Source organism: Solanum dulcamara, chromosome 10 (genome assembly GCF_947179165.1).
Source record: "Solanum dulcamara chromosome 10, daSolDulc1.2, whole genome shotgun sequence".
Taxonomy (NCBI): Eukaryota; Viridiplantae; Streptophyta; class Magnoliopsida; order Solanales; family Solanaceae; genus Solanum; species Solanum dulcamara.
Genome location: NC_077246.1, coordinates 51,977,227 through 51,995,207, shown reverse-complemented (window position 1 = coordinate 51,995,207; position 17,981 = coordinate 51,977,227).

Here is a 17,981-nt window from a genome sequence, read left to right as displayed (position 1 = left end):
AAGGCTTCTGTAGCCAGGTCCTGGTGCCAGTTTCTGCACTTTCTTAAAATTCACCCTTTGATTCTTAGTTTAGGACTTTTCATATATTCGAGGTCTTACAAGGAGAATCTAGCTACGCACATGGATACAAGGAACCATTCAATCATCAACCCAATAGGGCAACATGCAATTAAGGAGACCCTTAACGCAAACTAGATCCTCTAGTATCACAACTCTCAAAACTAACACAGCTGGTCTAGCAACCTATCCAATAAGGGTCAGTATCATATCAAAATCAATGGTAAGGGAGATAAAATGGAAAGCTAACTAGCATAGCCGTAAATTAAAACAATACTATCCAGGAAACACATGAGGAGTTCCTCAACCGCCACTTCTCAAAATAGGAAATTGGTGTAGTCGATCCACTACTAAAAGATATCAATTACGGAGCTAAAACACACATACATAAGCCAGGAAGGCAGTCACAACAGTTAAGAGGTAACTAATAAGCCAAGTAGATACGTATGGGTATGAAAACCCAAAAACCACACAAAATGAAGAATTTAAAGCAAAATAAGGGAATTAAGCAAATACCACAGATATTTGATCCTCGACCTTAGGCTGACATGTAGACGCATGGAATGGATCATAACCGATCTCAGCCTAAACACTTGAAGCATCACCAATAACCCTCTAATATCTACCTCTAACTGGAGGCAGCATAAAACCTTGATACTGACCTTATCAAGAAAACTGTGCATGGGACCCATGCCAGGGAAAATTTCTAAATCGATGGCCATGCTCTCCACAGGTAAGACAAGTCCCAACAACTCTGACATGGTAAGTATGAGGAGTCTAAAATATCTGAAATATCGAATTTCTCTTGGGTCACTCCCGAGACCAGTAATCAAGTGAATTGCAGTCATAACACCTTGATGTTAAATGCCTGTAATAACTCTAATGAGATAGGTAGTGAGCGAATCTGATCCCCTTAAGAACTAGCTCGCACTAGGACCATCCTAACAAAGTGGGCTGCCATAAGTTTCCCTTCCCCTAGTTGCCTATACCGGGACCCTACGATGGTCTTTAACAATGCCTTCCTCACCATTCTCATAGCAACCATTACTAATGACATCCTGTTGAAAGGACCCAAATGAGATAGGATAAGCTCCAACACTTGAATGCTCAATGTGCTCACCCTTAGAACCCTGACCTGAACCTTTTATATTATAAACCCTATATCCTGCCTCACGACCTATTAGGACCTAAGTTGCTACTACTATGGTCCTGATGGGTTGAGAAGGAAAATGACCCTTGCCTAACTTATATTCTCCCCGAAGTGGGATATTATGACCACTATACTGACGGAGAGGCTTTTTACCACTACCTCCGTATGCCTTAAAGCATGCCTGCTCTACTGCCTTCACATGGTTGAAAATCTAGGGAAATATAGACCCATCTACTGTCAAATACTCCGATTCCAAATGGAGCGGTAAAGATAATTTCCTGATGAACTCCTGACTCATATCCAGATCCATAGGGGATTATGTGGGATTATTCTTAGTCCACTCCAGAAATTCCATGACATACTCTGATACTGATAATGAACCTTATTGTGGAACCATTAACCCACCTCTGGCCTGAGAAACATCTGTAAAAACTCTAGTAGTACCTATTGATGCTTCTACTGTGTTATATCCCATACTTTTGTACATTGAAATATTTTTAAGCTTCTCTAAAGCTACTATGTAATCCATTTTATCCATGACGTTATCAAATTATCCTAAGGAAGGGAGGATGTAACGCCTCATATCTTGCATAGACTAGTTCTATGTGAAGTAGTGATGGTTTAAAATAGGTTTGGAAGGATTTAAAAGGGGTTCAAAGCCAAATAATTTATCATAGTAATCGACATACTTGCTTAAGTTATTGGTTTAGATGTCTTACATAATTAAGCTACTTGAGTACATGTCTAGCTTAAGTAGCAAGGATCACACAAGTTCTTAAGGTAAGACTAATTGCTAACCTACTAAAAAAACAAGTAGGTGATGAACCTACTTAGAATGTGTGGACTACATTTAAATAAAAAAAAGTCAAGTAGGTGATTCAGCTACTTATGAATTTGTGGCAGGAATTAAGGAGGTGATGCACCTACTTTCTTAAAGCAATGGACAAGATTATTTCGGGATGCAAGATAGAGATTTTTATTCCTAATTTTAATTAATACACATATTGGTTATAAATTTTATTTGGTCTAGATTATTAAGTGGGGATTAGGGATTAATTGAGATTAATTAAGCTAATTAGACCACTACGTGGGCCCTACCAAGGCACATGGAATGAGATGATTGGTGTGTGGCTTTTGGAGGGACACATGTCCACAATGGACACATGTCAACCACATGGACACATGTCAACCACATGGACACATGTCAACCACATGGGCAGCATATATATATATATATCTTAATGATTAAGAAGCTCATTTTATCCCATTCTTCTTCAACTTAGACTTAGAGAGAAAGAGGCTCTCAACTTCCTCTAGTAAAGAAGAAAAGAGAGAGAGTCACGGCAGCCATGGCAGCTCCACCAAGCACGGCCAACCTTCCTCTTCTTTTCACTATTAAATCCCTAAGGTAATTCAACCCTTTAGAAGGTCCATAGAAATGTCAGATTGATCCTAGGGATAACAAGATTGAATTAATTGAAGTCGTCAAGTTTCAGCTAATTGAAGGAGCCAACTTTTTAAGGTAAGGTTTGATTATCTTTTTACATATTTTAGTAAGGGTTTAGATGTGTTGTAAATGTGTAAATGTGAATTGGAGGTATGAAATTATGTATGTTGGCATTGGAATGTTGTTAAAGTTGTATAGGAGTTGTTTGTATTTAGAAATGGTGAATCAATTTTAATTAACATTTTAATTGTTGTTTTTATGGATTATGTAATGAGGATGAAGGAATTAAATGGAATTGGAAGTGGGAAAACTCCGTGATTAGTATTGATGTTGAAATGGATAGAATTGGATTTGCTTAAATTAGATTGGGTTGATTGTTGCTGTTGCTATTATTGTTATGAATTATGTATTAAAAATGAAGGAATTGTACATGTTAATGTTAAATTTCCATTTGTGCTATGTTGGGGCTGTTTTAATCTACAAATAATGGATTAATTTTTATTAGTGTTATGGTTGTTGCTGTCATTGGTTGTATGATGAAAGTGAATAAATTTGATATTTAAAGTTATAATTAAGGCTCTAGTGTTATTGTAATTGTTGGACTATTATAAGGTCATCCGATGAAGTGTTGTGGCTGTAAATTATTAAGAGTAACCTGATTACATCATAGTCGTTATGTTAAAGATTATGGAATGTCGTAATGTGTGGGCTGATTTGAAATAGTGTGTGGGCTATTTTGGAATATTCTTGAATCTTGCCTTGGCTAACTTTGATATAACACTTAAACCTGTGGTTGTGGATGTTGACTTGGTTGTTATGTAGTTGGGTTGAATATAAGTGAAATATCGCCTAATTTTCTAAAAATGAGTTGCTAATGTTGGACTGCATTTTGAAACCTACTTGTAGCTTAACCATACTTCTTGACGTCTTAATCTAGGTTGAGATACTATTGGGCAGCATACATGTTGTGTGGAAAATAAGAGCTAAAGGTATGTAAAGCCTATCCCTTCTTTCTTTTGGCATGTCTTAGACGTAAGTGATGAATGATATGAGCTTTGGTGTAATTCCATTCATAAGTTTTGAACATGATTCATGATCCTTATTCACTTTTGGATATTAAAACTCTTAAAGTAGTTGAGCTACTTCCCTCGAGCCTTTTATATGTTGAATAGTAGTTGGATGTATAAGCTCCTATTCCTAAAGAGTCTACGATGACAAATATCTCTGATTCCATAAGCTATTTCACATTATCTTGATACATGTCTATGATTCCCGAGGCTCCATTTGATATGGTCCATAGTGACATTCAAAAGGTACTTGAGATGACTACTGTCTTGATTTTCAAATGTTGGTTCATTTTGATTATTCTATTGATTCTCAGGCGATAATCTAATTGTATATGGTTGCTCATGATATTCTACTCATGCATATTGTTATTACCTGTTTCATTGAGTCTTGGGCCGAGTATGTTATCGTGCACAGCTTTATTACATCTTCACTGAGTCCCTCACTAGAGGGTCGGGTACGGTATAGTATATGTATATGATGATATGATAATATGATGATACGATTATGTCACCAAGTCCCATAATGGGACGGGTACAGTATATGATAATGATATGCATGATTTGCTTCATAAGGCACAGGTATAGTGAGTTCTTGATTATCATACTTGTCTCTTGGGCTCTGTAATTCAGTTATGATCTTTCCTATTGTATTTCATACTTTACATACTCAGTACATATCTTGTACTGACCCCTTTTCTCGAGAGGCTGCATTCCATGCCCGCAGGTACAGGTACTATCTTTGGTGATTCGCCAGCCTAGAATTTCTATTCAACTATCTTGGAGTGCTCCTTTGTCTCGAAGCCTAGACTTTTGGTATAAACCCCTTTTTGATGTATATATATATATATATATTTATTCAGGGGTACGATGGGTCCCTGTCCCGCCATATGATACTATTGATACTCTTAAAGGTCTATAGGCATATTTGTGGGTTGTGTCTATATGTATTCGGTTATACCTATATGATTTGCATTTTAGGATGTTGTATATAGTGACAGCCTTGTCGGCTCATATATTAGGATGTTTAAATTGATTGTGCCTCCTCAGGAGACAGGTTACCTTGATACACGTAGGTAACACTTGAGATGACATCATGTTTTCACAAAGCCTTAATATGGTGTTTAGTTTCAGTTTGATGAGGTCTAACAGATATGTATACGAGTATCCAACTCGGGCACTAGTCACGATATATGGGGTTGGGTTATGACAGACTGTGTCCACTGAAAAACTCGTGTTATCTATCTAAGAATGAATGGATTTCAAATGATCATTTAAGAGGTTATTCAAAGAAAATACACATGATAAGGAGTCAAGAAAAAAATTCCTTGAAATTACCCTATAGCCTCCGGAAGATAGGATACGGACATCTCCACACCTATCTGCAGGACTCTACTAGACATTGTCCTCATACCAACGATGCCGGTCATCCTAGGGCTCTGATACCAACTTTTCAAGATCCAATTTCTTAGATTATGATAGCACATGCTAACACCCACTAGCTGGTATATGTAACCCTTAATACTTAGCCCAAAATAAGAGGCAGCGAGCTATCAAGTAGAAGATAAATAAATAAAATAAAAAGTAAGTGTTAATGAGAATAAATAGGACAACTGAAAAAAAACACAAGAAACCACTCCAAAACTCAGCATCAGTTAGTAATCGAGCATCTAATTCAAAATAGGAGTACAAGGATTTTACAAATACAATATAAGTACAGACATTCTTCAAAAGCAAGTAAAGACTAGTCCTGTGTGATTTCATTGCTGACTTTTGGTTTCGCTGAAATTATTGAAGTTTGAGCTACCACTACTTCTTTAATAGTTTATCCATTTTATCCTGGAAGGAAATAATCCATAGCCTTGGGTATAGTAAGGGAATTAAATTTCTTAAGGATACATAGTGAATTCTGTGGTCTCGAATATTTTGTTTTGTTTTCATCTTAAAAGTATTTTTATTTTACTATATTAAATACAAAGAGAACAATCTTAAGAAATTTATTTTGTTATTTTCTATGCTCATCTAACAACCTTCCGATTTTTCTAGTCTGATTTAATATTCGGTTCGAAGAATATAAAAGCTTCACCAAATAGTAAATCTTTTTTAGAAAAAGAATAATAAAGAAAAAATGTAATATTCAATTCAAAGAATATAAAAGCTTCATCGAATATTAAATATATTTTTTGTTTATGGAGATTAAAATCTTTTGATTTTATTCTTCTTCTAAATTTGATGCTGATTTGAAGAAATAAAAACTTCATTGGGGTTCAAAGTTCATTCAGTCGACAATTTAAGGAATATAAAAAATGCATTGTTAACTAGAATCAACTGTAAGAAGATTAAGTCTGTATTATTTGTATTCTAAATACTAACTTATATGTTATTTGTGACAGAAAAATGACTACTTTAAATGAAGTCAATGTTGGAACGATGAATGCTCTAGTAAAATCTAATGCACCTCCAAATCATCTAAATGCTACCCTTACTATTGCATCAGCTGAAAAATCTGGAATGATTTTTGGCATTGATTTCAAGAGATAGCATCATTATTCTACTTGAGTACTTTAAGTCTGTAGATGTTCAACAGTGACAACATTCAAATCTTATCGGAAGAAACTCTGGATGATGAATGCTTCTTAGTTACATAATCTTGGAAGCACTCAGATTTCTTATGTAAAAACTATATTTTGAGCGGCCTACAATATGATCTGTACAATCTATAAAGTAACATGATGAACTCAATGGAATTCTAGCAGGCCTTGAAAAAGAAGTACAAAACAGAGGATGATGGAATAAAGAAATTCATTGTGGAAAATTTCTTGGAGTACAAAATGGTAGATAGTAAAACTGTTATAGCCAAGTACAAGCATTGCAAGTCATAATTCATGACCTTCATGCTGAAGGTATGATTTTATATGATACCAGTATTGAAAATATTAAGTTTGTACTTAACACTCACATAACCTTTAATGTAGGGTTGGTTGTGAATAATGCATTTCAAGTTGCTGTTATAATTGAGAAGTTATCCTCTATGGAAAGACTTCAAAAACTACTTAAAGCATAAATCCAAGGAGATAGTTGTCGAACATCTCATCGTAAGATTGCAAATAGAAGAAGAAAACAAAATCTTAGAAAAAAGGTCTCGAGTAAGTTTAACAATAACACGGGCGAATATAGTTGAAGTAGAACCAAACATCAAAAAGAGAAAAAGTCATCTAGATGAAAAGGCTACCCAACTAAAAAGAATTTCAGAGGTAATTTTCATAACTGTGTAAATGTTAGACACAAAGTTGTGGACTGTTGCTCTTCAAAGAAGGAGAAGAAAAAGAATCAAGCAAACATGATTGAATGAAATGAGCAAGTGGAGAACTTATGAATCAAACAAACATGATTGAAAGGAATGAGGAAATGGAGAACTTGTGTGCTATTTTAGCTGAATACAACTTAGTAGGAAGTCCCAATAAGTGGTGGCTTGATTTCGGAGCCACCTCACATGTGCGTACTGTTAGAGAATGTAATATCTCAGATATTTGAGGGTTGGACTATGATATAATATGGTAAAGTATTACAAAAATGGCCTTAGTGGATTTTTAGGTCATGTATTTTGAAAAAATAAAATATTCAAAAAATTTCCCTTTCCAAAAGAGTACGTGACCAATCTGTGCCGCAGAGATGGTCCAGCACAATGCGATTTTTTCCCTTGATCAAAATTTGGCCAAAATTCTCATTCACTCAAAATTGACGTGTCATAAATTCTCTCTCTACAAGGCTCTTAAATATCTATTGAAGACAAGCAATTAGTTAATGAACGTGAACGTGAACGTGAACGTTTTTAGGACTAAATACTATTCTATTAACTACCCAAGAATCCCATTTCTCCCTCATTCTTTCATAATTCATCAATTAGAAAAATTCTCTCTCTACAAGGCTCTCAAATATCTATTGAAGACAAGCAAACAATCCTCTCAAGTTCGTCATCAAAATTTAAAGTTTTTTCAAGTTTCTTCTAATTTCTTATACAAAGTATGTGGATATTCATCAATGGGTCCCTTTTACTCATGCGTCCAACCAATCCTCAACTCTTTCAATTAATTCACAGTATGTATATTATGGGTTTATGTGATTTCAATTCCAATTACATGAATTATGATTATGAAACTATTTCAACATGAATGAAAGATTATTGCATAGAATTAAAGAGTTTTCTATGAATTTCCTACATTTCTCTTTTGGGTTCATAAAATGGATGATAAGTATTTCAATTATACTTCAAATTGATATTATTAGGCATGTTTTCAATTCAGTTTCATGTTCTTCACAAGCTTCGAGCCAAAGATTTTACAAAGATAGGGTGCCCAACCCTATGGCACAAAGTGGTTGTGTTGGCTGATATACTCTCCCAAAGTGTTCCAAGTGTGAAAAACACCATGGAGGAAAATGTTTGGTTGGTACGGGTGCTTAATTTGGTTGTAGTGAAGTAGGGCACAAGATCTCCGAATGCCCTAATGTTGCAAACAAGGAAAGATACAAACGTCCTCAGGGTTAAGATACTCAAGGTGGACAAATTCAAAAAGATAGTTGTAAGACCCCGGAAGTTGGAAAGTCAAAAGATGAGGAACAAAAGGTTAAATCCTAGAAAAATTTAGATTTTGGCACCAGATGATGAACACGAAGGCCATCACGGGCCGTGATACCCTCTGTGGTGACCTCATTCATGAGACCTTAGAAAATGTTCCCAAGGAAGGGACCAATCCTCACCACCATGGATTGTGTATCCTTTCACAGATTGTGGTGGGTTCCATGGTGGTCTTTTCTACAGACCTCCCTGCAGGTCCTGTACCATGCCTACTTTTCATGGACGTGATGACCTCCAAGGACTGTGAAGGTCTTTTTAGAGAAAGTCCTGAAACTCCTGTCTGTAACTCCCGAGATTTTAAGTATATGTCAAGCATCACAGACATCCCTAAGGGCCGTGGTGAGCGCCATGGACCATGATGGGGATACCATACAACATCAGTTTTTGGTTTTAATGAAGGGTAATTTAGTCATTCCATATTCTTTCATCAATGAATGTGGTCTTTTTTGGGACTAGATTCATTATGTAATTGTCCAAAATACTCCTAAGTCTATTTCATTCCCTCATTAACTCCCAAACAATTTTAAGACTATTCTCTCAAGGTTTCTCAAGAGATAATCTTCTTCTTCAAGTTTTGGCTAGGGTTTCTTCAAGAACATGTCTTCTTTCTCAAAATTCCAAGTTAAAATTCATTCAAGGTATGTGAGGATTGATCCATGGATCCCTTTCACCCATGGAGTCCAGAGCTTTTCATTCAAAATCTCATGAATTTCAATTGAGTTGTAACTCATGTTTGATGAATTATATTGTGGTGTTTCAATTATGTTTTTACTCATTGTAAATGATCATTACAAGTATGTTTCTACATAAATTTCATGATTTTAAGTTGAATTATGAATGCCCTTCCATGAAGCTATTTTTAATGATAAGTTATATGAAGTATGAATTATGAAGTTCAATAATTTCAAAGTATTCTCATTGGTTTTATTCAAATTGACTATGTATACGAGTTTTGCTCTAAATTCAATTTCAAATTATGATCACATATTATAATTATGTACAAGTTATGAATTACATGCAAGTTATGAAAAAAGGTAACTTAGGGCCTTATGTAGGTGACCTAGGAACCTAATGACATATATGATGCACGTATGGTATTGTAATGTTGAAAGGCTAATACTCATATTACAAGTATATTATGAAAATGAGATACTCTATGAATGTTAAATCTATGTACAAGTTTCATGATATATATTAAGTATGATCACTATCTTATGTATTCCATGGGATTCGACTTAGCACCAAATGATGACTTGAGGTGGGGGCTCGATTTAAGGGGTCCTTATATAAAGACTCTTGTCTAATAACTACATTCCTCTGTAGGATTTCCTTTATGTCCTAGCTAGTGGATCTATGTATAGCGTATGTACATAACCTATCTAGTGGGGTAGAGACTACCTTAGCAAGTAGATTCTCTTTTCTTTCATTGTATGGGGAGACATCGTAATTTTATGTTATAGCTTGCATGGTATTATTGTCAGTTATGATTCTATCCCACATATGTATACTTGCCTCATGTTCTTTTATGATCTCAATAACTCTTTTGAATGCTTTGATCATTACCTTTTCCTAATGACCTTACCTATTCTCTACTATCATGAACGTTAATTGATCATTGCATCCTATAATTTTTATTGCATGCCATGCCTACATATTTAGTAAATTCAAACGTACTAATACATATTATTGCCTACATTATGTCATAATGTAGGAGTTGAGGATCACATTCCCACATGTGGCTAGTTGAGCTTCCATATCGGTGGAATTTTGGTGAGTCCTCATATATTCAGGACTAGTTATGATTGTTTTCTTTTCTAAAGACTTGATTCATTCATATTGAGGGTGAGATAGGTACATGTCTTATACCTCGCCCGTCTTATATAGTAAAGGCATTGTTGGACCTATGTTATGGAGTCTAGGTAGTCAAGTTTACATTTCTTTATAATTATTTTTTAGACTCTTCCTATGTTACTTCTGCATTTACTTTACCTTACATATACTTATGATATGTCAAGAGTCTTGGTTGGATCCCTTTGGGGTTTCAATTATCATGTTACGGCTAGGTCCTACGTCGGGTTGAGACAAACTCGGTATCACAGCATAAGGTTTAAGATATCCTAGGGAGTTTAACTTGCCATGTCAAGTAAAGTTTTATTCATGGTTGTGAAGAATGCCACATCTATGAATAGAATTCTATGAGGCATTTTAGAAAATCCTCATTTCTTTCATAATCTATGTCATGCGATAAAGTATGCTCTAAGACTTCCTCTCCCTAATAACTGTGCTTAACGATTTTCAGAAATGCCTCCAATAAGACAAGTCCCTCAAGCTAACATTCCTCTTACCGTTCAAGTGATAAATAAAGAGTTTCATACCATCATCACTATGCTAGCCCAAGTTGTGACCAATCAATAGGTTGTGACTCCTCCTAATGCCTTTATTCCGGCATCTAGAGTGAGGGACTTTGAAAGAATGAACCCTCATGAATTCCATGGTTTGAAAGTTGATGAATATCCTCAAGAGTATTTCTCAAGTTTTGTATATATACAATGGAAGTTGGAAAGGGTGGATGAAGGTCCTATTGAATGGGAAACCTTCAAGCTTGTTTTTCTTGATCACTTTTTCCCTTTTGAACTAAGGGAAGCCAAGGTGTATGAGTTCATCAATCTTCAACAAGGCAATATGGGTATGAGTGATTATGCCCTCAAGTTTACAAAGCTATCCAAGTATGCTCCTTCATTGGTTACCGATCCACGTGCCTGAATTAGTCAATTCATATTGAGGGTATTTGACTTGGTTGCCAAGAAATGTAGTACAACCATGCTTATTAAGAAAATGGATATATCTCGGCTTATGACTTTTTTCGAGCAAATTGAAGGAGATAAACTCAAGGAAATAAGGATGAGAGACTCTAAAAGAGCCCGGTATAAAGATGGGTTCTCAAATGCTTGGACCGGTGGTGGTAGTGGCCTTTCTCAACAAGACCAAATGTCGAGAAAAAAGTTTCATAAGAATAGGGTGCCATATCCTAAGGCTCAAGGAGGATGTATCAATGCTAGTATCCCTTCACTTACAAAGTGTGACAGAAATGGGAAGAATCATGGAGGGAGGTTTTTAATAGGAATGGGTGCTTACTATAGATGTGGCAACGTGGGCCATAAGCAATCCTAGTTCCCTTATGTTGCCAAGAAAGTTAGAGAAGGTCATCCTCAAGGCTAAGTAGCCCAAGGAAGCCAAGTGCAACAAGGTTCCCAAGCTCAACCTAAGGGTAGTCAAGGCAACAATCGAATCTATGCTCTTCATGCTAGGCAAGATATGGATGAGACTTATGATGTTGTCATGGGTATGTTATGAGTCTTTAACTTTGATGTCTAGGAATTTCTTGATCCGAATGTTAACTTGTCTTTTGTTACTCTCTACGTTGATATGAGATTTGATGTGTGCCCCAAAATCTTGTTAGAGCCTTTTTCAGTTTATACTCACATTGGAGATTCGGTGTTAGCCAAGAGAGTTTATAGAAATTGTCCTGTGTCGGTCTTGTATAATGTTATTACCGGTGATCTTGTTTAACTTGAAATTAGTGATTTTGATATTATTCTTTGTATGAATTGGTTACATGCCTCTTATATATCGATTTATTGTAGAACCCATAGAGTTAAGTTTTATTTTCCTAAGGAGCCTATTCTTGAATTGAAGGGTAATGATTCGATAGTTAAGGGTCGATTCATCGCATGTCTTAAAGCCCAAAAAATGATTTCCAAAGGGTGTATCTACCACATAGTGCAAGTTAGGGATGTTGATTCCGAAGCTCCTACTCTTGAGTCAGTCTCTATAGTTAATGAGTTTTTGAATGTGTTCCCCAATGATTTCCCAGTGTTCATCCTGAAAAGGAAATTGACTTTAGCATAGATCTTCTTCCCGATACTCAATCTATTTTTATTCCTCTTATCGTATGGCTCTAGTAGAACGTAAGGAGTTGAAAGAGTAATTAAAGGTTTTATTGGGTAAGGGTTTTATAAAGCCAATTATTTCACCTTAGGGGTGCACCCGTGTTGTTTGATATGAAGAAATATGGGTCACTTCGAATGTATATAGATTACATGAAATTGAATAAGGTCACTGTAAAGAACAAATATTCAATTCCAAGGATTGATGACTTATTCGATCAACCTCAAGGAGCAAGCTACTTTTCAAAGATTGATCTTTGATTGGGTTATAATCAACTCTGAGTAAGGAAGTGTGATATTCTGAATATGTCTTTTAGAACTCAGTATGGTCAATATGAATTATTGGTTGTGTCTTTAGGACTAACGAATACCTCTACAACTTTTATGGATTGATGAACATGGGTGTTTAAGAAATACTTGGATATGTTCATGATGATGTTTATTGATGATATTTTGATATATTCTCTAAGTGAGAGAGAGCATGCCGATCATTTGAGGTTTGTGTTGAAAATCCTTAAGGATTGTCTGTTGTATGCAAAGTTTAGCAAATGTAAATTTTGGTTAGGATCAGTTGCTTTCCTCGGTCACACTATTTCCGAAAAAGGAATTATGGTTGATCTAAAGAAGACCGAGGCAGTTAAAAATTAGCCTAGCCCATTAAATCCTTTTGACATTCGAAGTTTCTTTGGCTTAGACAGTTTTCGGAAGGTTTCTCTTCCATTATATCTCCTTTGACTACTTTGACTCAGAAGAAGGTGAAATTTCAATGGTATGAGGCATATAAAAAAAGCTACCAAGAGTTGAAGGATAAGCTTACCTCCGCTCCGATATTGACTTTTATCGGAAGGTTCAAATGGGTTTGTTGTGTATTGTGATGTTTTATGAGTTGGTCTTGGTTTTTTTGTAATGTAAAATAGTAAAGTGATAGCCTATGCTTCAAAGAAACTCAAGGTGCTTGAGAAGAATTACCCAACTCAAGACTTGGAGTTGGCGGTGGTAGTATTTTCTTTGAAGTTGTAAAGACACTATCTGTATAGTGTCTATGTGGATGTTTTCACCGATCATAAAAGTTTGCTATATGTGTTCACTCAAAAAGACTTGAACCTTCAATAAAGGAGATGTCTTGAGCTATTGAAGGACTATGACATGAATGCGTTATACCATCCGGTAAGGCAATGTGGTTGCCGATGCTCTTAGTAGATTATCCATGAACAATGTTTCTCATATTGAGAATAAGAAGAAAGAGCTTAATCCGGATGTGCATAGATTAGCTTACTTGGGTGTGCGGTTGGTTGATTTCGAAGATGGTGTATTATTGTACAAAATGGTTCTGAATCATCTCTTGTGGTGAATGTAAAGGCAAAACAAGATAGTGATCCCGCTTTGGTTTAATTAAAGAAAGAGGTTGCTAAAAAAGCCAATGAGCCTTTCTCCCAAGAGAGAGATGGTATTTTGAGAAATCAAGGCCGATTATGTGTTCCAAATATAGATGGCTTGAAAGATATGATACTATCCAAAGCTTATAGTTTATGGTATTCTATTCATCCCTATTCCACAAATATGTATGGAGATTTGAGAGAAGTATATTGGTAGGGTGGCATGAAGAAGGATATTGCAGAATTTATGGAAAAGTGTCCTAATTATCAACAAGTGAAAGTTGAGCATAAAAAACCAGGACTTTTGGCTCAAGACATTGAGATTCCTACTTGAAAGTGGGTATAAGGACTTTGTTAGAGGTTTGCCTCATACTCGTAGGCAACATGATTCTAATTTGGTGATTGTTGACCAAATTACTAAGTCGGCTCATTTTATCCTAGTCAATACTTCATATTCAATTGAGGACTATGCTAGATTGTATATTTGAGAGTTGGTGAAGCTTCATGGTGTTCCATTTTCTATTATTTTGGATTGAGGTACTTAGTTTACAAATCAGTTTTGGAGATCATTCCAAAAAAGTCTTTGTACTCAAGTAAAACTTTGTACAACTTTTCACCCACAAAGGGATAGTCAGGCTAAATATACCATTCAAATATTAGAGGATATATTGAGAGCATGTGTGATTGGTTTTAAAGGAAATTGAGATGATCATTTGCCATTGATAGAGTTTGCTTATAATAACAGTTATCATTCTAGCATTGAGATGGCTCCATTTGAAGCTTTGTATGGTAGGCGGTGTAGATCCCCTATCGGTAGGTTCAAAGAAGGTGAAGTTGCTTTGATAGGACCTGAGTTGGTATTTGAGTCTATGGATAATGTTAGACTCATTAGAGAAATATTAAAAAAACAACCCAAAGTCGACAAAAGTCTCATTCCAATGTGAGAAGAAGGAAGCTTGAATTTGAGGTTATTGATTAGAGTTACTTGAAAATTTCACCCATGAAGGGTGTGATGCATTTTGGTACAGAAGTAAACTTAATTCCCTGCTATGTTGGTCCATATCATATTATGAGGCAGATTGGTAAGGTGGCCTAAGAGTTGGATTTGCCTTCAGATTTGGCATCGGTGCATCTGGTGTTTCATATGTAATTATTGAGAAAGTTTGTTGGTGATCCTAGCTCCATTGTGCCTTTGGACAACATTGAGTCCAAAGAGAGTCTTTCATATGTGGAGGTTCCGGTTGATATCTTGGACCGACAAGTTAGAAAGTTCAGAAACAAAGAAATAGCTTCAGTTAAAGTGTTATGGAGGAATCAAGAGGTTGAGGGTTCTACATGGAAGTCGCAGTCGATATGATGTCCCGATATCCTTATCTTTTTCCTTCTATTCCTAGTTTAGGTATTTAGTTCCTTCATTATCCAATCAGCCTAAGTCATGTGTTTTATTTGTTCTCATGGTTTTATATGCATTCACGTTCATGAAATGAATTTTAAAGTCATGTGTTAGTTTAAAATTGAAGATTTCATGTTTTCCGCATTATTGTGATGTTTTTCTTTCATGTTGGGCTATTATGTTCCTTTCCTATTCAATTCATGCTAGCTTGAGTCCTATTCAAGGATGAATATTCCTAAAGGGGAGATATTATAAGACCTCAAAAGTTGAAAAGTCAGAAGAGGACGAACAAAAGGTGAAATCCAAGAAAATTTTAGATATTTGCACCAGGTTAAGACCACGAAGGCTATCATAGGCCATGGTTAGCACCATGCCTCGTAGTGTGCTATAGTAATAGAATTTGAAACTCAGCCCTGCAAGAAAAGGACCATGACAAAGGACCATGGACTGTGGTAAGCACCGCGGGCCATGATGTCCTTTGTGGTGACCCCTCCTCTAAGACCTTAGAAAATGTTCCCAAGGCAAGGACCATGCTTCACCACCATGGCCGTGTAGCCCTTCATGGACAGTGGTGGGTTCCGTGGTAGTCGCTTCTATAGATCACCCTACAAGTCTTGCACCACGCCTATTTTTCACGTACTGTGATGACCTCAATAGACCGTGAATGTCTCCATAGAGGAAGTTCTAAAACTCCTCTCTGCAACTCCTAAGATTTCAAGTTTAAATAAAGTATCACGGACACCCCCATGGGCCATGGTGAGCACCACGAACCGTGATGGGGCCTCTGCATAGCCTTAATTTGTAATTTTAATGAAGCGTACTTCGATCATTCCATATTGTTTCATCAATTTATGATGATGGATTTGGGACTAGTTTCATTAGGTAATTGTCCTAAATACTCCTAAGTCTATTTAATTCCCTCATTAACTCCCAAATAACTTTTAAGACTTCTATCTCATGGTTCCTCAAGAGATCATATTCTTCTTCAAGTTTTGGCTAAAGTTTCTTCAAGAACAAGTCTCATTTCTCAATTCCAAGTTCAAATTTATTCAAGGTATATGGGGATTGATCCATGGGTCCCTTTCACCCATGGAGTCCAGAGCTTTTCATTCAAAATCTCATGAATTTCAATGGGGTTGTAACCCCAGTTTCATGAATTACATTGGGTTATTTTAATTATATTTTTAATCATTATAAATAATTATTACAAGTATGTTTCTCCATAAATTGCATGATTTTAAGTTGTACTATGAATGCCCATGCATGAAGCTATTTTAAATGATGAGTTACATGAAGTATGAATTATGAAGTTCAATGATTTCAAAGTATTCTCATAGTTTTTATTCAAATTGACTATGTATACGAGTTTTACTCTAAATTTAAGTATGAATTAGGATAACGGATTACGATTATGTACAAGTTATGAATTACATGCAAGTTATTTAAAAGGTGAGTTGAAGCCCTATGTTGGTGACCTAGGAACCTAATGACATGTATTATGCAAATATGGTGTCGTAATGTTGAAAGGCTGATACTTACATTGCAAGTATGTTATGAAAATGAGATACTCTATGAATGTTAAACCTATGTACAAGTTTTATGAAATATGTTAACTATGATCACTATGTTATGTATTCCATGGGATTTAACTTAGCACCGAATGATGACTTGAAATAGGGCTCGAATTATAGGGTCCTTATATAAAGTCTCTTGGCTCATAACTATTTTTCACCATAGGATTTTGTTTATAGCCTAGCTAGTGGATCCATGTATAGCGTATGTACATTACCCGCCTAGTGGGGTAAAGTCTACCTTGGCAGGTAGATTCCCCTTTCTTCCATTGTATGGGGAGACATCAAGATTCCATGTTATAGCTCGTATGGTCTTATTGTCAGTTTTGGTTCTATCCCATATATTTATACGTTCTTCATGTTCTCTTACGATCTTAATATGTCTTTTGAATGCTTTGATAATTATTTTTTCTGATGACCTTACATATTCTCTACTATCATGTACATTAATTCATCATTGCATCCTATGATTTATATTGCATGTCATGCCTACATACTTAGTATATTCAAAACATACTAATGCTATTGTTGCCTACATTGTCTCATAATGTAGGGGTTGAGGATAACATTCCCACACATATCTAGTTGATTTTCCATATTGGCCAAACTTTGGTGAGTCCTCATCTATTAAGGACTATTTATGATTTGTTTCTTTTCTAAAAACTTGATTCATTCGTATTGAGGGTGATCTAGGGACATGTCTTAGCCTCCACCCGTATTATGTAGTAAAAACATTGTTGGACCTATGTTGTGGAGTCTAGGTAGTCAAGCTAATACTTCTTTTATAATAATGTTTTAGACTCATCCTATGCTACTTCAGCATTTACTTTACCTTATGTATCTTATGATTTGTCAAGAGTCTTGATTGGATCCCTTTAGGGTTTTGATATCCATGTTACAGCTAGGACCTAGGTCGGATTGTGATAGTAGTGGACCATGCCACAATTGGTTCTATGCACTCCAATCTAGATAAGATTTTGAGGAATCTCCTAATTTGATTACGGATATGTTGTGGGTCTTTGACTTTGATGTTTATTCTTTACTTGATCCGGGTTCACATTGTCTTTTGTTACTCCTTACCTTGCTATAAGATTTGGTATATGATCCAAAATCTTGATAGTGTCTTTTTTCATTTATACCCCCATTGATGATTTGATTCTAGCCAACAAAGTCTATATAAATTGCCTCGTGTCGGTCTTGCATAAAATAATCCCATGTGATCTTATTGAAGATGACATGACCAATTTTGACATCATTCTTGAAATGGATTGTCTACATGCTTTTTATGTATCTTATGATTGTAGAACCCATATAGTCAAATTCAAATTTCCTAATGAGGC